Here is a 24204-nt window from a genome sequence, read left to right on the forward strand (position 1 = left end):
CTGGGCTCTGGCTGGATGCCCAGGGGGTGCGGGGGTTGAGGCCAGCCCTGGACGCAGACTGGGGACTGGTCTCCGTCGTTTGTCCAGCCTGGGCCGGGAGTGGGTGGCTGGACCCCCGGCGCCGGGAATTTCTAAAAGGTGAAGCTCAGAGCTGTGGGCTGGGTGGTCAAGTGATGAGCTGTGGGCAGGGTTTTGAAGCCATTCTGGTAACCAAGCCACTAACTCAAAGCCTCAGTTCCTTCCAGCCTGTCTGTGTGAGGCTCTGACTTCAAAAGCGGGGCCTCCAGGAGCGGGCGTGACCTTTTGCTAATTAGCTCGGGCTGTTTGCTCTGCAGCGGCCAACTGATCTCTGGACAGCAGCTCCAACTCCAGCCCCCGCCGCCTGTCACCTTCCGGCAGATAAATAACTGCTCCTTGGAGAGGTGCGGGGCGGGGGGGCCCTGGCTGGGGGAGGGGCAGGGACGTGTAGGAGGGGGCGCGTCCTGACAGTTGCTGGGTGGCAAGTCACCCCTATGTCATGCTGGCTCTGCTGGGGAGAGCATCACCCCCATTTCTCAAGAAAACCAAGGCCTGGAGAGGGGAGGGGTCTTACAGGGGGGCACCAGGCTCCAGCTCTGCCGGCTCCCAGACCACCCCCTGCAGCCCAGAGGGGCCCATGGAGGCTCTGTCCTTGGTGCTGAACACGGGGCCAGCCCAGAGCGGGCCCTGCCCCACGGGTCACCTGGGGTCATCAGAACGCTCAGAAGGTCCCTCCTGGACTCTTAGTCACTGCTTCAATAAAAGCAACTTCTAGGGACAAGGCCTTTGGACCAGGAAACAGAGGAGGAAGGAGGCAAGAATAGACTGAGAAAGTTCAAGTCACTAAATGACAAAATGTTCTCTTTGGAAGGGACCTGGGAACAACCGCCCAACCCCCAGATTCCAGGAGCAGATGAGGGCAGGGCGCCGGCCATCTGCTTTGCCACCTGCCTTCCCAGGTGGGGCGGGGCTGGGAAACACCCATCCATTCATCCCACAGACTCTCATTCAGGTCTGCCTCCCGCCAGGCTCACTGGAACACGCAGCCTGGGGTGAGCGGAGGGCTCAGGGCCAGAGCCAGGGGGAGGCCCAGACCAGCTCGGGCGAGCCTGAACCTGAACAGCCTGCCATGAGCTGGGAAGGGCAGGCGCCTGCGGGGAAGGGAAGAGCTAGGTTCATGGAACGTGATGGACCAGAGACGCTCCTGTTTCATGCTTGGGGTGGGCTGGGGGCCGGGAGGGGAGGAAGTGCCAACCTCTGTTTCCTGAGCGCCTGCCGGACGTGGGGCGGTTGACATGTCCCCTCTGAGGCTCTCCTTATGTGGGAGGAGAAGGATATTATTGCCACTTCACAGGTTTAAGAAACGGGCGGTCATAAGTGAAGTAAGTCAGAAAGAGGACAACTGCCGTATGATGCCATGTATGTGGCATCTAAAATGTGACACAAATGAATTCATCTATGAAACAGACTCAGATCAGAGGGCAGACCTGTGCAGCCAAGGAGTGGGGGTGGGGAAAGATCGGGAGCTTGCGGTTAGCAGATGAAAGCTAGGACACACAGGATGGACAGGCAGCAAGGTCCTACCGTACGGCACGGGGAAGTGTATTCAACATCCTGTGATGAACCCCAGCGGGAAAGCGCGCGCGCACAAACACACACATAATTGAATCACTTTTCTGTTCAGCAGAAACTAATCCATTGTAAATCAAATATACACCAATGAATTTATTTTAAAATGGGACATCAGAGGTGGTGAGCAACCTTTCCAGCGTTTTACATCCACAAGTCGGCAGAGTGGGTTTTGCCCGACACCAAGATCGCTCCAGAGGCTCAAGGACCCTGGGGAGACGGCACCACCGCGGGCAGAGGCTCGGGGTGAGGAAGGACTGAGCCGATGCCAGAGCCTCGGCCAAACCCTGGCTGACGGGCACCCCCGGGGCCGTGCCGGTGGCCTGGGGTCAGCACCCCGAGTGCACCCCGCCAGGCCCGAGGAGTCCACACTCCACCGCCTGTGTGGACAGCGCCAGTGCCGTGTGAGTCAGTCTGGATGCCCGCAGCGGGTCTCAGGCTACTAGGTGGTCAGAGCGGACCCCTCCCCAGATGGTCCTGTCTTCTCGACTTCTCAGCAAGTCGATGCAGAGGGTTCTTGGGGATCCCATCCCGTCTCAGATGGGACCTGAGGAGCAGGTGCTGACCACTGTCACACGGAGCTGGTGGCCATGACTCTCAGAGCCCAGTCCTCCCACCCGACCTCCTCAGCGATATCAGCTAAAGCAGCGAGGCCTTGCCCAGCACCACCTGCACGGACATCCTCACACTCACCCTCCCCCGGACTGGGGGCAGGGTCTCCACCCACCCCCATGACCAGGCTCTGGCCAACAGCAGGCTCTCGATGATTGTCTGAAGAATGAGGGATGGAGCAGTGGCCAGGTGGCTGAACCCCACGATCCGGTCCCAGCCCAGCTCTCTGCCCCGCCCCGCCCACCAGGCCCAGCCCCCCGCGCCTGTGCGCTGATCCCCACCCAGGCCAGGCCTGCACAGACGCCTGCTGCCTCAGTTACCGGGCGGTGGGCTGTCCCCACCGTCTGCGCCCCTCCAGAGCCGCCCCCCAGAGGCCTCCGTCTAAAGCCACAGAGAAGCCTGAGGAGGAAGCCTCGCAAACTCCTCAATGCCTCGTCAGCAGAGCGTAAGGTCATGGTCACTTTAAACTCAGCTCGTAGAATTCTCTATACAGCAAACAGTGGTCTACGAGAGACACCCCAAACCTGAAGTCGCGGTCAGTGGTCACTGCACCGCATGGCTGACCAACAGCACCCTTGCTGGTTCAGTGAGATGACGGCCCAGCTCTGTCGGCCCAGACACCCCACAGCATAGGCCCAGGAGCCCAGTCAGAGCTGCCGAGTCAGAGGCCGAGGAAGTGCCTGCAGCCCCAGAAACCGAGACACCGACCGAAGAGGGTGCGTTCGCGATTTCTGAGCTGACGGGAGACAGCTCCAGCTGGAGCGAGGCGCCCAGCAGACACGGCGCCGCTTCACCGAACCCCCGGCCACTGCAGGGCAGCTCCGACCCCTCCCTCACTGGGGCGTCCAGTCCAGCATCCGTCTTCAGGATAAAGAGCCTGTCCGCAAGCAGACACGAGGCATGTCAACACGCACGGGCCTCCTGGCGGGCACGGCGGTGTATGCTGCAACCCAACGCTGCATCTGTTCCCACAAAGCGGAGGAGACAAAACCTCCTTTAACCCATACAGCACTGGTGCCCCATCGGGGAGGACGCCGACAGGCCGGAGCACAGCCGCCCCGACTCAGACCATTCCCAGGTCTCCTAAAGCCCTGAGCTCCTCCTGTCGAGCCCGAGGGGGCCCTGAAGCCTTGGCCATCTCCTCCCTGGGGAGGGCACCGCCGCTGCATGAGAGTCGGATGCTGAAGGCCGTCCGCTTCTGTAGGACAGTGGGCCTCCCAGAGGCCTGCAGGCCTGCCCACGACCCAGCAGCCCTGCCTCCAGGTCGCAGGACTTGCCCTGCCTGCCTTGTCCAGACGGCCCGCAAGGCGAGGTGGCCCTTACCTTCAGCTCAGGGCCCGCCGGTGAGCTGGCCCGTCTGCAGAGCCCAGGTGGGTGGATTCCTCCCCGTGGGGGTTGCGGGCATCACCTCCTCATTCCAGGACACGCAGGGAGACGGGGGTCCAGGCAGGACACAGTCTCCGGCAGCTCCTGTGGTGTGGAAATAGAGCGAGCGGAGGTAAGGAGGACGTGGGGGCATTTGGAAGACCCCGCCGGCCAGGCACACAGAAGCCTCCGCCCTGGGCGCACCTGCACACGGATCACGGAAGAGAAAGGCCGGGGCTTCCAGTGCTCGAGGAGGGCGGAGGGCAGGGCCGACCCAGAAACAGAGATGACAGAACCTGAGTTCAGACTGGCTGGGCCCATGGTCGCTGCTGGGGCTCCAACCTGCTCCACCGTGCGCTGGCCCAGATGCTGGGCAGGGGCCCCCAGACAGAAGCCTTAGACCCACGCCAGGCTCTGGCTGATGCTTAGGAAGTTTACAGCCGGAGCCCCCGCACCTGCCCACCAGCTGTGACCCGTCATCCATCACTTCCCTGGACCGACCGCAGCAGGCCCTGAGCGCCCTCCCAGCCTCGTGAGCCCTCACTCCGCAGTCACTGGATCCCTCTTTGCAGGCAGGGAAACTGAGGCAGGGGGCGCCTCTTGCAGGGAGGGGGGGACACAGCAGAGACACAGTGAGAAGCCGGGCCCCTCGCTCTCAGCCTTTCTGACTGCAGGCCTGTGTATCCCACCTGGTTGGGGGGCTAGGGGCCTGCCCAGAGGAGGTGCTGTCTTTGGGACAAGTGGTTTCTGAGAGTAGGGGGGAGCCCTGGGACACCTTTAGCCCCTGGAAGCCTGGCAGCGACGCTCAGGAGGGCCTGAGGGGGTCCCCAGGCTGTCAGCCTGAAGCCCCCACCCCCACTGGAAGCCCCCCACCCCCACTGGAAGCCCCCCAGGCTCCGGGGCTGGGGGGAGGCCGCCTTTCGTGCTAGAGTGTGTGCAAATAGATGAGTGAGTGGCGTGTAATTACCTAAAATTGTTGGTTAGAAGCGGATGTAAATAACCAAAAAATATGTGGGGAAGTGGGGGGAATGCTCATCAATTAGACTTAATTACTTAACAGCTAATTGAAATAATAATGGATGCATTTGAATATGCTAATGAGGCCGAACCTGCCTAGGAAAGGTAATTGGAATAAAAATAGAACACGGGGGTGGGGGGGGGCGGGGGGGGGGTGGTCTCAGAAGCTCCCAAGAGACTTCCTGGCCTAGCCGAAGCGGGGGCAGGTGGGGGGGGACACCAGGGGCGGGAGGCCAGAGACGCTCCCACCCACAGCCTCTGCCCACCCAGGGCGGCCTCCACTCTCCTCTCCCAGGTCCTGGGGACCCTGACTAGGCCAGGTCGGCCTTCCGGCTGCCCAGAGCAGGCAGAAGGGCTGCCTCGCCCACCAGGCCCCAGAGGAGAAACAGGAGGGCGCTCGTGCTGAGTGCCTGCCGTATACCCAGTCCCGACTACAGACTTGGAAGGCCGGGGACCCCGCACCCTGCCGCCTAGGCGGCGCCAGGCGGGGCCAGGGCAGGGCTTCCAGCCGCCCTCAGACGCCCAGCACAGCTGGCCAGAGCCGAGCGGGCCAGCTCACAGGCGGAGGAGAAGCAGGCCAGCACCCGGTCCTGCGCTCACACTGCCCCGCTGGCATCGCTTGGAGACCCATGGATCACACGGGTGCACGCGCAGGCACACCCTCCGGGCCTGTGTGTACCCACACACTCACTTCGCTTCACTGAAACTCAGCCCCAGCCAGCGTCCCACCACGCGGACCCCAGGGGAGGTGGACCAGCCCCGCCAGCCTCTGACCACACTCAGCCTTTCCCAGCGGCCCGGAGCACCACCTGGGGCCCAGCGGGAGCCTCTCTGGGGCTGAGCCCATCCCAGTTTTAAGACAGCGCTTGTGCTGCTACCGGAAATCACAGGCCTGAACAGCCCAGAGATGCTGGACTCCCGGGAGCGAGGCGGGAGGAGCTCGGGTGAGGCCAGCGACGGAGGGTGTGGGCTCGGGGGGCGTGGCCTGGGCGGGAGACCCAGGGAGGGGGAGGCGCTTAGAGAGGGAACCAGGCGTCCGACCGTGTGACCTCGGCAAGCCTCAGCTCCCCCTCCAAATTATGGGGATGACGGTGACCACCCCTCGCTGGCCACCCCCCGGCCAGTCTGAATCCACAGGGCTCGGCCCCGGAAGCCCCAGAGGCCCCCTGGGTTGGAGGGGTTGACGGTGACAATCCCCGCCCCTCCCGGGCAGGCGCGCACACACACATGATGCTGGGGGTTCACCAGGGGCCCCAAAGGCCTCCCGGGGACTCTGAGTCTCCGATTTACCGAGACTGACCTGTGCCGGGCTTCTCAGGTGGGAGCACGGGCCCCAAACCTCCCTCAGCTGCCCCGGGGGCCTCGAGGCTATGGCCCACCCCTCGGACAGGTGACCTGGGGCTGGGGGCCGACCGACAGGCCCCAGGCCACACGGTGGGGGTGCCCGAGGCCTCCCTTCTGAGCAGCGCCGTGGACACGGTCGGGAGGGGGCTCAGCAGTCCGGATGCCGCAGTCCGGATGCCCCTCCGGCAGCAGAGGTGGGCGGTGGGGGTGGGGTCCCCAACCCTCCTCCACGGAGGGAGCAACGCGTCCCCGAAGACGTCAATCCGGGTAAGGGTGGGACAGGGGAAAGGCCCAAACTTGACATTTGCATTTCAAGCACTTATATCAGCAAAACAAACACCAGTAATTATACCATTTGCATATTTTCTACCATGATTGTTGGGGAGGGGAGGAGGGGCTCCTGCTGATGCCAGCAGCCCGCCTCCGGCAGCTGCGCCACCCCCCCCCCCCACCCAGGCCCTCTCCTCCGCCCCGCACCCCCCACGGGTGGGGCCCGGGGACTCCGGGCGGCAGGAAACGTCCCACTCCACCTGGGCCTGCCTCACGGGTCCGGAGCCAGACCCCGTCTGTGAAGTGGGGTCCAGGGTGCAGCCCCTCACTCAGACGCTCCATGGCCTCTCCGCCCCCGGCGTGCGCGCTCCCCCTCACAAAGGCCTCCACCCCGACCTGATTCCACTGGCCCCTCACCAGCCGGCCACCCTCTCCGCCTCGCCAGGCCTGGCACGCAGCAGCCTCAGCCGTGGGACGCTGCCAGCCCAGGCCCCACTCTGGTGCCGACCCCACAGAGAGGGCGGGGACCCCCCACTCAGAGGGGACTCGTGGGCTGGGGGATGGGACTGGCGGGAGGGGGGGGACTGAGCGCCCAGGCCCCTCCCTGGCAGCTGCTGTGGGCAGTGCCCTCCTGGGGCATCCAGAGAGCAGGGGTGCCCCACACGGCCTCAGCTCCCTCCTGCCTCTGGGGGGCTCCGGGGAGCGCTCCATTCCTCAGCACCCCCACCTCCCTCCACTGCCCGCAGAACCGGACAGACGGCAGACTCCCCCCGCCCTCCCTCAAGGCGCCTGATGGGGCTCTTCAGGGCGGGGGTCCCTGGGCTCATCCCAGGCTGGGGACCCATGAAGGGAACCAGGTGGCTTCTCCCTGCTCTGTCGGGTCCACGGTGTGGACTGTCTGGTTTCCAATGGAGGGAAAGTCAGGAGGGAGTGGGGCGGGAGGGGCCCCAGCAGCACCTGAGGCCTGCAAGGCCTGCAGCGAGGACAGGCGGGGGGGGGGGGGGGGGGGGGGCAGCGGAGCCCTGCCGGCAGCGTTCCCCAGGCCCCCTCCCTGGGTCGGGAAGCAGACACCCAGCTCAGTCTGGGGCGCTGACGAAGGGGATGGGATGTCCCCGGCCCATCAGAGCTGGGACCCCTGAATAGTGACCACGACAGTGGAGACACGACCAGGCAGGCCCCACCCCGCCCTGCCAGGCGGGCACCTCAGTCTTATCACCCTGGTCTCCAGAGAAACTGAGGCTCAGAGGAGTCACTCCACACACGGAGCCGGGACCTGTGCCCGGCCGGCCGGCCTGGCCCCCTCCCGCCCCCACCAAACCGCTTTCTGCAGGACAAGGGTCATCAGTGCCACCCCTCTGCAGACGGGAGACTCAGTCCCAGACGCAGCAGAGAGCGGCCTGTGATCACCCAGGACGCTCCTCAGCCGGCCTGACAGCTCTTTGCTTCTGACTTAAAGTCAGGCAGCGGCAGCAAGGGACAAGGTAATTACAGCTCCCAAGCTGGCTGCAGACACACCACCTCCCCCCCTCCCTTTAATCTCTTCCCACTCAGCCCCGCCAAAGGGAAGCCAGGGCCCCAGGCTTGGAAGTGCAAATGAGGCCCCTTCCCCCTTTAACTGCGAGCGGCAATTAACTCCTCACTTCACACCCCACAGCCCCACAAATTCCAGATGGAGTAAACAGTTAAATATGAAATATTACACCATAAAAAAAAAACTGGATGAAAACAGAATTCAATACTTAGCAGTCCTCAGGAGGGAGACAGGCTTATCTGGAGGGATAGGATAAATTGTACAAGAGACAGACAGATCTGACCATATAAGAATAAGGTAAAAGAACATAAAAAAAAAATAAGATGTACAACATACAGGGAAAACTATTTATAGCAAGTGTGACAGAAATGATAACTTCATTATGTAAAGAATTCAAATTGATTAGGGAACCACTAACAACGTATAAACAAATGGGAGAAACAGACACAAAGGAGAAAACACAGTTGGTTAACAAATATATGAGACAGTGTTCAACTTCTTGCATAATTAGGGAAATGCAAATTTTAAAATTACACTGAGACACCATATAGGCTCATCAAATAAACAGTGATCTAAAAACCACCACCAAAATAAAAAAGGCAACTAAAGATAAGTGCTGCTAAGGTTATGGTGAAACTGGCACAATTTTTTTTGAAAGTCATTTGGCAATACAGATAAAAAGCTTCTAAAGTGTGCATAGCTTGTAGCAGACAAGAGGCTTAATGGGGAAGCTAAAACTTTCCCTTTGAGACCAAGGACAGCACATGGATGCTGGCTACCACCACTTCTATTCAAAACTGCACTAGTGGGCTCAGCCATTGCAATAAGGCCAGAAAAAGAAATTAAAATGATATGACTCAGAAAGGGAGAAACAACTCCAGTTATTCACAGGTGTTACATTAAAAAAAATCCCAAAGAATGTATAAATGCAGTGATGGATGACGGAACTTAAAGCACTAGATATAAAATCCATATTCAAACGTCAAGTGAATCTCTATACATCTGTAGTAAGCAGAACATGAATGCTTATTAAAATTCAACACTGCAAATTGATCCACAGATTCTATGCAATCACAATCAAAATCCTGGAAATTTTTTCTTTCTGTGGAACCTGACGAGCTGACTCTGAAATTTATAGGGAAGAGCCAAGGGCCTAGAATGGTCCTAAACAAGAACAAGGTGGAGTGGGGGGGGGATTAATCATCAGATCGTTTATTACACCACCATAGGTGCTGAAGCAGTTGCTCGCGGTACAAGATCAGAAAACGAGCCCACGGATCAAAACCGAAGGCTCCCCGCTGAGCTGGGACCCAGCCCCTGTGATGACCAAGGAGGCCAGTAACTCAAGAAGTCAGACACCCGGGAGGAAAATGAAATCAGACCCCTACCTCACACCGCATGAAAGATCAATTCCAGGCTGATTACAGACCTCAATAAGAAAAGGAGACAGACATGAACCTAAGGAGACAGCAGAAAAACACATGACAACCCGGAAGCAAGGAAGGCCTCCTCCCCTTGGACCCACACAAGAACATGATATACTCTGCTCCATAAAAGTGAGGAATTCCTGGGGCTTCCCTGGTGTCTCAGCGGTAAAGAATCTACCTGCCAATGCAGGAGATGTGGGTTCGACCCCTGGGTCAGGAAGACCCCTGGAGGAGGGCACGGCAACCCACCCCAGTGTCCTTGCCTGGGAAACCCCATGGACAGAGGAGCCTGGTGGGCTGCAGTCCACGGGGTCGCAGAGAGCTGCAACTGGGCACACACGCATGCACAATGCACACTTGAAAGCTGCCGTAAGAACAGATCTTAAAACAGTTGTCACCACAAGAAGAAATGTAAAAAGTGAAGAATTCTTGCTCTTGAAAAATAACATAATAAGAATAAAAACACAAGCCACAGATATTCGAACACAGCCTTCTATCTACTCTAATGATGAGACGGTTGGATGGCATCACCCACTCAATGGACATGAATCTGAGCAAACTCCAGAAGACAGTGAAGGACAGGGAAGCCTGGCGTGCTGCAGTCCACGGGGTTGCAGAGAGTCACACACAACTTAGCAACTGAACAACAAGGACAACAATCCACTCCGCGCTGTCCATCCCGAATCCATGGACAACTCCTACAGATTCAGGGGGAAATACAGGCACCTCAGTAATACAGAAAATGGAGAGAGGTCTTGAAAAGGCATTTACCAAATGAGGACATCCAGAGGGTCCAGAACATCAAACCATAAAAGATGCTCAACTTCATTATTCATGGAGATGGAAAAGCCTCAGAAGTCTCAGGAGTGTTGTGCTGGGGACGTGGTGAGGCAGGAAGACATCTTCTGCTCCAGGGGCCATTTCACCACCACACCGAGGAGACTGACGCACGCCTGTACATTCTGAGAGCAGAGACCCCACCCCAGGGGGAAAGCTCAGACTACGGCACTCACACACAGAGGCTCATCACAGCCCCAAAGGGGGAACCACTCTGATCCAGGCCTAGAAAGGGATGCTCTGCAGCAAGGAAAATCCACCCATGATGAACAGACAAATGGTCCCCAAGTACCGCTGGCCAAAAGAACATGGTCAAAAAGACTATGGATGCAGGGGTTATATTTATGTAAAGTACAGACACGGCCATCCCAGGATGCGTCATCTGAGGACGCTGGTTGCTGTGTGTGGGAATGACAAGAGGGCTGTATCACAGAAAAGCTCTTGGAAGGGCTCCCGGGGGCTGGCGAAGTTCCACCGCAGGCTCTCAACCTTGGCTGTGGCTGTGCAGTGTCCACACGATGATCACCCTTTCCACGCTCATACGTGATCTCAGCACTCTTCCGTACATGCTACTCACTGCAGGTGCATGTGCACACGCACTCACCCAGGCCTGTCTGGCTCCACAACCCCATGCACTGTAGCTCGCCAGGCTACTCTGTCCATGGGATTCTCCACGCAAGCACACTGGAGCGGGGTGCCATGACCTCCTCAAGGGGATCTTCCTGACCCAGGGATCGGACCGCCATCGCCTGCATTGGCAGGCGGGCTCTTTTACCAAGACAGTCACTCAGTTGTATCCCACTCTGTGACCCCATGGACTGTAGCCCACCAGGTTCCTCCGTCCATGGGATTCTCCAGGCAAGAATACTGGAGTGGGTTGCCACTCCCTTCTCCTGGGGATCTTCCCAACCCAGGGATCGAACCTGGGTCTCCCACACTGCAGGCAGATTCTTTACCATCTGAGCTCCAGGGAAGCCCTTCACCAATGAGCCGCCTGGAAAGCCCAGCTGACAATTTGAAAAAGTCCCGGGAGTCGGGGAGAAAAGTTCAGCCCTCGGGCCAACTGTCTTCCTCCCAAGAACCTATCATAAAGAAATAATCCCAGAGAGGAGCTGGGCCAGAGACTTCCACTGCCTCTTAATATAGAAGAGAAAAAAATTGGAAATCACCTAAGTGTTTGATATGACGAGAGGGACTGTGACTCTGTTACAGGACACCCTCTCTAAATACTGCACCATCATTTTAATAACGCTGATGAAAATGTTGCAGCTTGGAAACCGCTCAAGATCTGTGAATGATCAGAGCCAGCAGTTCACTCCCAGATGGACAGAAACATGTACACCTGCAAAACACATGTGCAAGGGTGTTCTTAGCAACACCATTCAGAGCAGCCCATGCTGGAAATAACGCTCATCAGTGCCAGAAGGGACCGACAGACTGGGACGTCTGCACGCCTGGGAATATTACACAGCAATGAAGATGGAGGGACCATCACGTCCAACAGAGGAACGTGATTCTCACGAGTGAAACGTGTGACAAAAGCAGCCAGACATGAAGAGTGTGTATCTGTGATTCCATTTACACAACGTGAGAAGACAAAACTATGCTTGTTGTTGAGTCACCAAGTCGTGTCTGACTCTGTGACCCCGTGGACTGTAGCCTGCCAGGCCCTGCTATCCATGGACTTCCCAGGTAAGAATACTGGAGTGTGTTGACACTTCCTACTCCGGGGAATCTTCCCGACCCAGGGGTCAAATCCACCTCTCCTGCATCGGCAGGCGGGTTCTTTACCACTGAGCCACCAGGAAAGCCCGTCAAAACGAAGCCGCTAGAAGCCAAAACGGTGGTCCCCCGTGGGCGGTACGTGACCCCAAAAGGCCAAGAGGGGACTTCCAGGAGCTGGTGGGTTCTGCCTCTTGATGGAGGCGCTGGTTACACTTGATGAAAAATTCAGTAAACAGTACCTTGGGGTCTGTGTGCGTCTCTGTGGGTAAGTTATGTTTCAGTTTGTTGTGTGGTTTTTTTTTAAGGGTGATTGATACCAACCCTCTGTAACAAACCCTCATCCTCAAATGAAGAAAAGCCCAGAAGGCCATTCTCCAGGTGGAACCATAGTTCATTTCTCCTTTGAGCATTTTCCTAATTTGCTTTAGAGAAGAAATAATTCTCTTTGGAAATAAAAAAATAATTGGGAAATAATACTTATTACATGTATTAAAATGCCAGGCCAAAAAAAAAAAAGTGCTGGTGCTAATTAACGTTTTGCAACCCAGGATGGCCTGATGCCTCGACGTTGGGAGAACTCAGGGCTGAGGCTAACATGCCTGGGACCCTCACCCCACCTTCTGCGGCTCCAGCCCCGTCCTCGGCCGACAGGAGCTGACGTGCGAACCTGCTGAGCAAAGGCAGAGCCAGCCCTGAGGGTGCGGAGCAGGAGAGACAACCGCAGCGAAGGGGAGGCGGGAACGCCGGGGAGGCGGGAGCCCGATGAGTCGCATGCAAGAGCTGTAAATTTGATAAGTGCTTATTAGAAATATGAGAATGAGGCTTCAACTGTGCTTGTCTGCCTGAAATGACGGCTGAGGCGCCCTCGGACTCTCACTGGCTAAACGTGGTAAACTGTTCTACTGTAGGTGCCAAGTTAAAAAAAAAACACATCGAGACAGAACTGAGATCCCCAGGAGAGCCTGTCACCGTCCTGGGGGCTGCAGAAAGCCCTCCTTAGAAACGGGCCAGAAAAGCAGCAGGACCCCCACACCCTCCATCATCGGTCCAGCGGCCCTGGCTCCTGCCTCACGGCGGTCCAGGACCCCAGCCCCCAGTCCCCCCGGCCAGCTGAGCTCTGCGCTGGCGCGGCAAGCACCCATGGGTTTTGTGCTCCAGGCCTCATTCTCTCCTCACTCGATCCGGGCAGGTGGCCCCACTTCGGGACCCAGGCGGCAGGTGAGCTCCGAGGCTGAGCGCAGCCTGCCAGGATCCCCCTGTATCCCCGCTGCCGGGCAGCCTGGGACAGGCGCCGCCCTCCCTGAGGGCCGCCAGGGAGGCCCGCGCGCGCCAGCCCGGCCAACACCGGCTCAGGCCCATCTGCTGACAGTGACACACGCCTTCCCCGTTCACGACGGCAACACGGATAAAAGCAGAAAGAAGACACATTCCCAGAAGAATATGGTGGGGGGGGGGGGGGCAGATTCTTGAAAGGGCTGGAAATCAAAGGGGAAATAAATGTGCCCACGGTGAGCTCTCCTCCCGCTGGGAGCCCTTCTGACAGATGAGACCATAGTCTCGGGGCCCCATGGCCAGTGAGTAGGAGTTGGGCAGGAACCGGACCCCAAACACTCCCGCCAGAGCCCCGCCTCCACGTGGGCCATGGACCCCGACATTCAGCGCCAGCAGAGACAGGCAGCGGGGGCTCGCCAAGGCCAGGGACAGCCTCCTGGTCTGTGCACCACCCCCCCAACCGCCCAGACACCCCCAGCGGGGCGGATGGGCTAAAGGGGCAGTCGTCCTCGACGGGCCGAGGCCCCAGGCTCTCGTCTGCGCCTCTGTGAGTGAACACGGGCAGGAGACCCTGCCAGCCGCCCCCTCCGGGGCCTGAGCGGCATCTCTTCTGCCAGAGGGCGGGGGCTCCTCCTCCCCAGGACCACCAGCACCCCGTCCTCTCACCCCGCCCCCTCTCACAGCAAACCCTCTGACACCCCATCTCCCCAGACGTCCACACGCCTGCCAGGAAGCCCCAGCCAGAGAGGGTAGGGGCTTCTCCCAGATCTCAAGGCAGATGGCGGGGGACTTGGAGCCCGGCCTGGAACAGCGCTCAACATCGCCTCCTCCAGAAAGCCTCCCCAGCCTGCCCACATGGAGGGGGCCCGCAGACCGCCCCAGGCCACGTCCGCTGGGCCGTGTCCTCCGGCACCGCTCTCACTTCTGCGTCTGCACACCACCCCCCACTGACGTCAACCCCACGTGGGCAGGGCCCGCGTCGCTTCCTGGCAGCTACACCAGCTCAGGCCAAGCACACAGGTGCGGTCCACGGGGGCTCACCAACAAGGACAAGGACTCGCCTCCCACCCCCAGGCCTGGCGCGGGGCCGGGGGGCCCACGAGGCTCGCTGAGTGAGCCTGTGAGCCAGTGAACAGGAATCAGGGACGCCTTCAACCAGCCAGGCTTTCAGAGTGGGGGCGGGGCGGGGCTGTGCCCGCTCCTCTGCCTCCGGTGGGCTCCTGCCTCCACCTGCCTGGCCCCACGGCTGGCGCAAGGCAGAGGGCGCAGGCTGGCACTGGGAGTCGGGGACGTGGGCCCCCATCACTCGGGACTAAGGCTGGTTCTCAGGCATCGAGGGGACGAAGTTGTCCAGCATCCGGGCCAGCAGGAGCATTGAGTGGATGTCACGAGGGGAGGCAGGCGTCACGGTCCTGGCCGGGCTGGGGGTGGAGCAGGTTCCAGGTCGGGGGGCCAGTTCCTCCCCCAGCACCGAGTGAGCGCAGGACTGCAGAGCTGAGTAGCAGCGTGCCCTGCGTCGTTCATGATGCCACATGAGCAGCGACGGGCACAGAGGCAGGAAGGCGGGCGAGCGGTCCCCAACAGCCCCAGGTGGAACAGGAGGCTGCGTCTGGCCCCAGCAGGCAGGACGCCCCCACAACTGCGGCCAGGCAGCGGGCCGCAGCCTCGCCCCGCGTTGATGGGCAGCTGGGTGGTCAGGACACAGGGTCTCCAGGGTGCCCACCGCCCTTTCACAGGAAGCGTTTGTTTCCTTCTGCAGTGCCTCTCGGGCTAGTTCCTGTGAGACCCGGAAACTCTCGTCTGGCTCCCACCCCCACCATGCAGGGTCAGCTGCCTGTGGTCTCAGGGACCCAGACAGGCCCCAGGCAAGGTGAGTGGCTGGAGGACCTCAGGGCCAGTCTGGCAGAGCACGGCCGCCCAGACGCGGCGACCGTGATGCCTTCTGAGCCTGCGTCTCTGCCCTCACTCCTGCTAGAATCTCCACACCTGGGCAGCGGGTTGGGGGGTCACCCCTTGAGGGAGGGGGTTTCCTTTCTCTAGGCGGCGGGGGACACTCCAGCCCCCTTTCATCCCCGCAGCAATGCCTGTGGGTGACTGAGAAGCCAGAAGTCCCCTTCTCCGTCCTCACCCCCCATCCTCCCAGGCCCTTTGTGACGTCACTGCTGTTGCCATGGGAACGCTGCCAGCTGAGCGGATGACTTCCGGGCGGGCGGACGGGGGGAGCGGGGCTGGGCCCGCCTGGTCCTGCAGCAAAGGCCGCGCTCGGGTGGCCGGCCACGCGGCACAGGACGCGGGGAGCCACCTGGCCAACAGGCCGAGGGCGCTCAGAGTCTGAGCCCTGCTCCTTCCAGGGAGAGGGCGGCGGGGCCACGTCTGCCGGGGAGGCCATGGCTGAGGCTGTCCTCAGCCTCGGTTTCCCTCTCAGGAGGCGGGAGCAAGTCCAGGAGCCCAGCACTTCCAGAGGGCTCCCCGCTGCGTCTGGCACCCGTGGGGGCGGGGCGCTGTTCAGCGGTGAAGGCCCCAGCACATCCTGCGTGAATCACAGCCAGATGGGGGCTTCCGGAAGCTTCCCACCTGCTCCTGCTCTGGGGGGCGTTTCCCGGGCAGAGGGGAGCACTTCCCCATCTTCCGGGAGCCCCCACCCCAGGGCTCTGATGCTCTTGGCTCTCCCGCCGCCCCTGGGGACCCCACCACATGCACCCACCTGTCGGCACCGATCCAGGTCTCCCAGACACCTGCTCCATGCCTGGGGTTGCCATGGGGATGAGCCGGTGCGGGCAGCGTGTTCAGGTGGGGCCCTGGGCACCCCCGAGGTTCCGCAGAAGCCGGGCACACAGACAGGTCTGCAGGTGTGCCCATGCCATGCCCACATGTGTGTGCACGCTTGCACACACACCTGCGTGTTCTAACCTAGAGGTGGGCCCACATTCGGGGTAGATACAGGCTGTGCATGGCATATGCCTATCCAGCGGCACGGGTGGCCCAACCAGGCCTCCCCTGGACCTTGACCCCTGACCCCCACGGCCCAGCACGTGGTCAGGGGGGAAGCAGGCACCTTCTTTTACTGTCTCCTTTCATTCAACTCTCAAGGTGGGAATTCGGGAAGCTTCCCTCAACTTCCGACTAGAAACAAGGCCCAGAGACAGGAGGAGCTCGCCCAAGGTCACAGAGCCCTCGGACAGTCCAGGAGGTTGTGTGGGGAGATCCCAGCCCTGCCTCTCCCCCGCCACCCCCCCCCCCCAGCTGCAGTCCAACCTGGTGCCTCCCATCTATGACCCCACATCTCCCGCAGACAGCGGGGTGCAGGAGAGCAGGTCTCCACGCTGAGAGCATCGTGCGGCAGCCCAGCCTCTGCTGACAGCACGGACCCCTCCTGGCCGCCCCGCTGGCCTCAGGCCTGCCCGACCAGCCCAAGAGAGACAAGCCCCTCCCCCAGGCAGGAGGGGGCCTCTGCCCCATAAACGGAGCAGCCCGGCCTGGCCCGCAGCCTCTGGCGGGCCCACAAGGGTCCTCTGACGGCCCAGCCGCAGGCAGGCAGGCCAGACAGAGCTGTCCCAGCCCCAGTGAGCAGCCCTGGGGGGTGGGGTTTGGCTGCAGCACCCAGGCGGGAGTCGGGGGACATAGGTGCCAGCAGACTGTCCCCCAGGCCTCGTGGCGGCTCCTAACCATCCTCCCAGCCACCCTGCCTTCCGCTTAGCCCACCGGTCACCAGGCAGGGGGAGAAACTGAGACCCCGTGTCAGAAGTGGCTGCCAGGAGACAGAAGCCACCAGGAGGGTCTGGCCAGGATCAGGTTGCTGCACACAGCCTGGACGCCACCCTGCCAGTCACACAGTCATCCTGAATGCCTGACCGGCCAGGCACTGCTGGGCTGGGCAGCTAGAGGCTGGTCAGGGATGCAGAGCGGCCTTTAAATACCCCGGTGATTTCACGCCACGGCGTCCTCCTCCTCCCCAGCCGCCCGAGGCACCCGGCCACGCGATGGATGCCTAATGAGCTGTGAAGGTCCATTTTTCAAAGTTAAACATTTCCCGGGCTCCCTGGCCCAGCCTCCAGACGCAGCCAAGTGACATCCTGGGTGTGGGGCCAAGACAGCTGCTCAGGGAGGCCGGCGCCCACAGGGACTCCACAGCACCCCAGCTCTCACTGCCCCCCTGGGGTCCATGGAAAACCACCCCAGCGGCCAGCCCGAGGGGAGCTGAGGTGGCGCGGACAAGGCTGGGCAGCGGGGCCTCAGCCCAGCGCAGCCTTCACGTGGGGAACCCTGACCCTGCCCCACCTCACAGAGGGGAGACTGGCGGAGGGGCCGCGAGTCCCCCAACAGCAACCTCGAGGTCTCACCCACCTCGGGGTAAGGGCCAAGGACCTGCAGGGCCATTCAAGGGGCAGCCATGGGTGGAGACCCCAGACCCCCCGGAACACCCCAGGTGTATCCAGGAGGGGTCCAGCTGACCCCTGTCAGCCAGGACCACTGCTAGCTCCTGTGTGAGGTGGCCGGACCCCTCGGTTAGCCCCTGCCTCTCTAGGGGGATGGGCTGGCAGGAGGCCTGAAAGTGGCCTCTGCAGGTTGGGGCTCAAGCCTCAGCTCTGTAAGTACCCCCCTCTGTGAGCTCACCCCAGCCACCTCCCTGGCCCTCGGGATCTCCACCTGCCCTCTGGGGCCATTTGTCTCTGAGCCAGGGGCCGTCTGCACTCCCATGTCTTCCAAACCTCTGTCCATACTGACACTGTCTTTAGTCCTTGTAGGTGCATCTACCCATCATCCATTCACCCACCATCAGCAACTCATTCATCCTCCACTCACTCATCTTTCAGCCATCCATTCACCTGTTCATCAATCATCCATCCTTCCTTCCTTCATTCCTCACACATCTGTCCACTCATCCACCATGCATCTCACCATCCATCCAGTTTATTCACCCATCATCTATCCATCATCCATCCATCTCATCATCCATCCAGTTTGTTCATCCACCATTCATCCACTCATTCATCCATCCATCCCATCATCCATCCAGTTTGTCCATCCATCATCCATCCATCCGTCATCCATCCACCCTTGCAATTATCCTCCATCCATTTTATTCATCATCCATTCATATCTATCTACAAACCCACCACCTCAGCCATCTACCCATCCATTTATGAAGAGTAAGTCAGACAGTCCTGGGCCAGGGCTAGAGCCCAGTCCCTGAATCCTGACCCAGTGTCCTCTCCAGGAGGCTAGCTACTCAAACAGCTCCAGGAGTCCCCATTCTGTCGCTGGCATTGGCTCTGCTCCCTGTCAGCTTGGGGAAGGGCTCCCATCTCCACTCGAGGGCTCTTGACAACAATCAAAAGCCAAGGGACCCGAGAAGCCCCCAGCACTGGCCCTGCTTCAGGGACCATGTGAACTTGGTCAAGAAGCTCAGACCCCCATCCGCGACAGACACACGACTGCGGAGGCTTCACACTGGGCCACACCGAGAGACGCGGCTGTAAACGGACAACGTGGTGGGAGGGTATGCCAAGATGAGGGAAAATAGAGCAACAAGACACGTCTGCCCTCGCCACCGATTCCACAGCTTCCCAAGGGTTCCAGCTGAGGTGGACTAAACCTACCCAGAGGAGCCCTCAGCAGACCCCAGGCAAGCAGGACCATCTGAAAGCCCCACATTATACCAAACACCCAGAAACACATGCGTGACCCCTTAGCAGCCCACACCTGTGGGGTCCACGCTGGGAACTGGTCTTCTTCCCCATGCGTCCCTTGTTCCTACGATTCCCGTACTTGCCCATTTGTACCGTCAGACCCCAGACACATCATATCAATGGAACAGAGACCAAGGCCCTGGACAGCCTTGAAACTGTGCTCACACACTGGCAAGCACGTTCGCGTGCATGATGAACACACACAGGGTGCCCTGTAGAGAGACCAGGCTAAGAAACAATGTCATTACCCAGCTACAAAAAACAACGGGCTTTTGAAAACAAAACTTGGATGAACCTCGAGGAAATTTTGCTCAGTGAAAACAAATCCAGGCCCCCAAAGTTCATACCGTATGACTCCATGCATACAGTCTACTTGAAAAGACAAAAATCATAGAAGTGGAGAACAGATTAGTGTTTTCCAGGGGTCACAGCTGAGGTTTGGGGGAGGGAGCTGAATGTGGCTATGTGGCTATAAAAAAGCGATAAGGATTTCTCAATTGATGGAAATGTTCTGTATCTGGACCGTATCACTGTCAACATCCCAGTTGCCATATAGTTTTGCAAGATGTTACTCCTGGGGAGAAATGGATAAAAGGTACCGGGGATCTCTCTGAATTGTTTATCATGAATGCATGGGATCTACAACAGAATGCAAAATAAAAATGCTAAAATGGATGAAATAATGCATTGAAAATGGGTGGTGGTTTTAATAAAAGGTGTAAGATCAACTGCATTTATATGAAAAGAAATGAAACTGAATCCCTACCTCACACCATAGAATAAAAATTAATTCCAGATGGACTGAAAGTCTCAAGGTCAAATGCAAAACAATAAACCATCTAGAGGAACCTCTACAGAAACTTGAAGTGAGAAAAGATTTTGCTTTAAGCTAACAAAAAGTACCAACTCTGAAGGAAAACGTGGACTACATCAAAATGAAGAACTTCTCATTAAAAGACACGAATGGAAGAGGGAAATGTCAAACATAGGGTGGGGGAAGATACTTAAAACCTATATAATCAAGATTGGAAAAGAGTATAAAGAATTCCTACAGGTGTATAAGAGGAAGCCAGGAATCTCAACAGAAAGAAATGGGTAAAAGTTTTGAACAATATTTGGTCAATAAACATAGGAAAAGGTGCTCACTTTTTAGTAGGGGTAAAATGAAAAGGACAGTATCCAATGTTGACAAGGATGCAGAACAACCAGTACTGAACTGGGGCTGACAGGTGGGGAGGCCTCAGGAGAGCATGAACTCCGACAAGCACTTCTGAAAACTGTTTGGCAACATAGGCGGCATGTACAACACCGACATTATGGGCCTCACAAAAACGTGCTGAGCAAAAAAAGCTGGCCTCGGAAGAATACATATTGTGTAGTTCATGGCTCAGATGGTGAAGAATCCGCCTGTAATGCAGAAGACCTGACTTCAATCCCTGGGTTGGGAAGATCCCCTGGAGGAGGGCATGGCAACCCACTCCAGTATTCTTGCCTGGAGAACCCCATGGACAGAGGAGCCTGGCGAGATCCAGTCCACGGGGTCGCAAAGAGTCAGATACGACTGAGTGACTCTCACACATTCACACACACACACTCATATAAAGCATAAAAACAGGAAAAACTATAGGATTAAAAATCAGAAAAGTGTTTCCCTTTAAGGAGAAAAGAGAGGGTAACAATCACGTGAGAACACGAAGACATCCTGGGATGCAAGTCATATCTTATTTCTTGAACTAGTTGGTTCTGAAATGAATTTCACTTTGCAGTAATTCACGGAGCTGCCTGTTTTTTAAAGTTGTGTTTTTAGAAAGTGGCACCACAAGATGGGTCTTCCAGCACACTGGAGGAAGAGGGTTGCCAAATCCTTTCCCCCAAACTGTAAAAATAGTAAAAAATGATCAAAAATAACCATTTCAGTATCCTCGAAATTGACCAAAAGGCATTTATCCAGGAAACACGATTAAAACGTTGACTAAGTCAGGGAAAATCTGTGATATTCTTACCTGGAACTGCTTCCATCTCCCCACTCCAGGCTCGGCTGGGACATCGCCCGAACAGGACAGCAGCGTGCAGGCCACAGAAACCAGAAGCTTCACTGCCAGAGGCTGATTTGATTTAGAGCAGAAGGCACAAGACTCGGGCTCAGCAGCAGTGATGTCAATAGTGAGCAGCAACCTCAGTGGCGAGTGAGTGAGGAAAGCCAGCTGTGCCGCCAGGCTGAGGCTGCGATCCTGGCTGGGGCGGCCACAGACCAGGGGACTAGCTGGAAATCTGGCCGAGGAAGACACAAAATGTGACCGCTGTAGACGTGCTCAATAAACTCTCCACATAAACCCGACTGATGGGCAGCATGCCTGGGGGACGGCAGACAGAGCCCGAGAAACTCACACGTCCCTGGCCCACCAAGAGCCTGTGGACACACGCAGAGGGGCGCAAGAGAGCCTGGCAGAGAGTGAAAGGCAGAACAGACTCGAAGCCGCCTGGTCCTTGAAGGTGCCCCTAACCCACGTGCAGACCCATCAGCAGACAGCAAAAGCCTGACACAGCCTCTGACCGATCACTGACTGACCACTAAGCTAAGCAGACACCGAGATGATCCCTAGGAAGCCAAAATTTAGAAGAAAACCAGGAGTTTGTTTGTTTTTTAAGACAGACTAAGCAAAGACATCAATCATTACACTTCAGTGGACATGGATTTCAAAGTTTTAGTCCAGGCAAATTACCCAATAAACAAACAAAAAACCTAGCAAATGGGGATGGGGGGGTGGGAATCAGAATCCAGAGGTGCTACAGGATGTTGGCCAAAATGCCCATTTTTCAACACAAAATTACAAGATATGCCAAGTAGCAGGAAAAGGTAACTCATACTCAAATAAAAAGCAGTCAATAAAAACTGTCACAGTGTCACAAGATGTTGTGGTGTACAGCAAAGACTTCAAAGCAGCAATCATAAATCTGTTTTTAAAAAGGGCAAAAGACAATCATGTTTAAAGATGAAAGGAAAATATTATGACATGGACTCAAAAAACAGAGAACCTAAATGAAGAGAGAGGAATTATTCAGCAGAATTTTGGAATTCAAAAGTGAAAATAACTGAAGTGGAAAACTCATGAAGGGCTCAACAGTCAATCTGAGATGGCAGAAGAAAGAATCAGTGAACCTGAAGATAGATCAAAATAAAGTATACAATCTAAAGAACAGAGAGAAAAAGTAGAGAAGGAGGACTTCCCTGGTGGCCCAGGGGCTGAGACTCTGCACTCTCAATGCAGGAGACCCGGGTTTGATCCTTGGTCAGGGAACAAGATTCCATGTGCCGCAACTAAAGTTCCCGCATGCCGCAATAAAGATCTCGCATGTTGCAACTAAGAGCTCATGTTTAAATAAATAAATAAACATTTATCGGTGCATCCAAATAAATAAATCTTTTTTTAGGAAACAGATAAGGAAAATAAAGTGAGCCTAAGACATCTGCGGGAGACAACATCAAGGGCTTGGTACCAACATGTATGTGACAGAAGTCCTAGGAGAAGAGACGAGAAAGAGGTAAGAAAATATTTCAAGAAATAACAGCTAAAAACTCCCCAAATTTGATGAAAAACGTTAATATAACAGATGCAAGATCAACAAACCCCAAGAAGGATGAAAACAAAAAACCCACACCTACATACATCATAATCAAAGTGCCGAGAGACAGAGATGATAGAGAAGAGAGATCCATCACAGCCAACACGGTCAACGGCCGACTTCCCACCCAAGACTATGGAGGGGAGAAGGCACTGGAAAGGCATGCTCAGCTTGCTGAAAGAAATGTCGACCAAGAATTCCATACCCCATGAAACTGTCCTTCAGAAATGAAGGCAAACTAAAGACACGCATAGACAAAGACCGAGAGAATTTGGTGCCAGTAGCCCCTGATTCAGAAGAAATTTCCTAAAGTAAGAACTTTGGGCTGAAAGGCAGTCACGTCCAGGGTAATTCAAACCCACAGAAAGAGATGAGGAGTGCCAGACGAATATAAAAGACTCTATAAATGCATTGTCTTCTCTTCCATTCCCTTAACTTCTTTTAAAAATGCAAGAGTACATACAGTAGCAATTATAACACTACACTGATGTTAGACCAGCATACACTGATGTACTTTATAGGACAATTTAGCACAAAAGAGGGAGGGGAAATGGAGCTATACCGGAGTAAAGCTGCCGCACTTTACCACAGTTAAGTCTGTATTAACAGCTATGACAAATCTAGACTGCGTATTAAAAGGCAGAGGCATCACTTTGCCAACAAAGGTCTGTCTAGTCAAAACTATGGTCTTTTCCAGCAGTCATGTATGGATGTGAGACTTGGACCATAAAAAAGGCTGAGCGCCCAAGAATTGATGCTCTTGAACTGTGGTGTTGGAGAAGGCTCTTGAGAGGCCCTTGGACTGCAAGGAGATCCAACCAGTCCATCCTAAAGGAAATCAGTCCTGCACATCCATTGGAAGGACTGATGCCAAAGCTGAAACTTCAATACTTCGGCCACTTGATGCAAAGAACTGACTCACTGGAAAAGACCCTGATGCTGGGAAAGACTGAGGGCAGGAGGAGACGGGGATGACAGAGGATGAGATGGTTGGATGGCATCACTGACTCAATGGACCTGAGTTTGAGCAAGCTGTGGGAGATGACTGAACAACGACAAAAATCGGTGTTAATCTGAAATCATTTGTGTTAAGATGCATATTGTAATCCCCCGAGCAACTACTAAGAACACAATGCAAAGAAATAAAGTTTAAAAAACTAAAAAGGAACTAGAACAGCACACTGCAAGCATGTACCTGACATCAAAAGAGAAACAGACCAGGAGAAAGACAAGACGTGCAGAAAATAATGCAGAAAACGGCAACCATGTCAAATAAAAAACTGCATTCCATGTGAGCAGACTAAATGGCTCAATTAAAAGGCAGAAGTTGTCAGACTGGATTAAAAGAGCAAGATCCAAATATATGTTGCCCCAAAATTTTACACTTTAGGTTCAAATATACAACTGTGATGAAAGTAAAAGGACAGAAAAATACATGAAAACAGGAACCACATAAAAGCCAGAATAGGTAAGTTAACATCAGGCAAAAGAGACTTCAAGAAACATATTAAAGGCAAAGAGACACATTTCATAATCATATTCAGGTTGATACCTCAGAAAGAGATGACAAATATAAACAAATATGCCCATAAGAGCTCCAAAATACAGTAAGCAAAAATTATCAAAATTGAAAAGAGAAACAGATAATAATCCCAATAGCAGATAATACCCAACAGATAATAACACCAGTAACAGTTGAAGATTCTAATATTCCACTTTCAATAACTGAGAAAACTAGACAGAAGAAATCAGCAAAGATACAATCTGAATGACACCATCACCAACCTGACCTAACTGACATTTGTAGAACATCCTACCCTGCAGAATGCACGTTCTTTTCAAA

General features: G+C 56.2%; 1 protein-coding gene across 8 annotated transcripts in view; it reads right to left on the reverse strand.

Moving 5' to 3' along the window:
- Positions 1 to 24204, reverse strand: part of ELFN1 (extracellular leucine rich repeat and fibronectin type III domain containing 1) — a 90191-nt gene that overhangs the window by 18066 nt on the left and 47921 nt on the right. For 7 of the 8 annotated variants that reach the window (XM_070460556.1, XM_070460558.1, XM_070460559.1 and 4 more), the window contains one exon: positions 3583 to 3729. The gene's annotated coding sequence lies outside the window, so the exon portion shown is untranslated. Of the gene's footprint in view, positions 1 to 3582; positions 3730 to 3828; positions 4466 to 24204 lie in introns of those variants that run through there. The other variant, XM_070460562.1, reaches the window with a different exon arrangement.

The sequence above is a fragment of the Odocoileus virginianus genome, chromosome 33 (genome assembly GCF_023699985.2).
Source record: "Odocoileus virginianus isolate 20LAN1187 ecotype Illinois chromosome 33, Ovbor_1.2, whole genome shotgun sequence".
NCBI lineage: Eukaryota > Metazoa > Chordata > Mammalia > Artiodactyla > Cervidae > Odocoileus > Odocoileus virginianus.